Here is a 1,674-nt window from a genome sequence, read left to right on the forward strand (position 1 = left end):
GACATTTTAAGGGGAAAATTTACGTCGATCAATAGTCTTGCCACGAAATCAGTGATGCAAATTTGAAGATGACAAATGCATAAAAAATTTCTCTCTCTCTCTTCGGAACGCTTAAATACAAAACTAACGCCTAGAGCACGTTCACTTAGAGATACGTATATGCGCGACGCCACCGCTACCTAGAACCGGGTGATGATACTGACTGCGCGAAGTACCGCATGGTCCAGGGGAAAAATAACTTTTACTCAAAAGTCTGTGGGAGAAATAACTCTCGTCAAAAATTTTACGGGAGCTATTTCGAGCCTCACGGGAGCGATTTCTGAGGTTTGAAGAGCGAATCGCTCATCGCTCCCGTGTATTTTTTACCCTGGCATGGTCCTTACCTAGAATCTGGATGCTTCATTGTCACTTTCTTGAAGTTGAGCTTCACGCGTTGCCTCGAGTGACCGAAGAACGAGTATGTGCAGCGGGCGTTGCCGCGGCGATGGTAGACGCGCGGGTAGCCGGGTGAAAAGAACCTCCCACGACGAGGCTTCCCACGGCTGTCAACGACGTAGTCGCAATCACTGTTAGGCTCCAGCTCTCCGTCCGTCGCAAACATACCTTGACGAAGAAGATAACAAAGACGATAACGATGATGAAGATGACGAAGACGATAACGATGACAAGATCACAATGAGGAAGATAACGATGATGAAGATAACGGTGACAAACATAACGATGACGACGATGATAACGATGACGAAGATAACGATGACGGAGATAACGATGATGATGACGATGATAACGATGACGAAGATAACGATGATGAAGATAACGATGACGGAGATAACGATGACGACATAGTCGCAATCACTGTTCGGCTCCAGCTCTCCATCCGTCGCGAACATACCTAAACGAAGAAGATAACGATAACAAAGACGACAATGACGATGATAACGATGACGAAGATGATGATGGTGATGATGATGACGTAGTCGCAATCGCTGTTTGTCTCCAACTCCCCGTCCGTCGCGAACATACCTATACGAAGATAACGATGACAACGATGACAAAGATAAAGATGACAATGATAAAGATAACAATGACGGAGATAACGATGACAACGTAGTCGCACTCGCTGTTCGGCTCCAGCTCCAGCTCCCCATCACGTACGTGTGAATCCATGGTGTATATCATTAACGGCGCAGTAGTCTAATCGCTAGAACATCCGTCTCCTACACCGGGATTCCGGGTCCCAGTTGCGGAACTTCTTTTCCCCTTTTTTTCCTTTTTTTCCCTTTACTCTTTAGTATGTATTATATTTAATTTTTTACTTTTTAATTTTACTTTTTAATTTTTAATGTCTTTGATCTTTCGATTTCTTATTATTTTTTACTGTTTGGGATGGGATGGGATGAGATGGGATGGGATGGCATAGAATGGCATGCGATGGGATGGGATAGGATGGGATGGAATGGGATGGGATGGGATGCGGTGCAATGGAATGGGATGGGATGGGATGGGATGGGATGGGATGGCATGGGATGGGATGGCATAGGATGGCATGCGATGGGATAAGATGGCATGGGATGGGATGGGATGGGATGGCATGGGATGGCATGGGATGGGATGGCATGGGATGGGATGGGATGGCATGGGATGGCATGGGATGGCATTGGATGGCATGGGATG

This window comes from Priapulus caudatus, unplaced genomic scaffold (genome assembly GCF_000485595.1).
Source record: "Priapulus caudatus unplaced genomic scaffold, Priapulus_caudatus-5.0.1 Scaffold42, whole genome shotgun sequence".
In the NCBI taxonomy this organism is placed as follows: domain Eukaryota; kingdom Metazoa; phylum Priapulida; class Priapulimorpha; order Priapulimorphida; family Priapulidae; genus Priapulus; species Priapulus caudatus.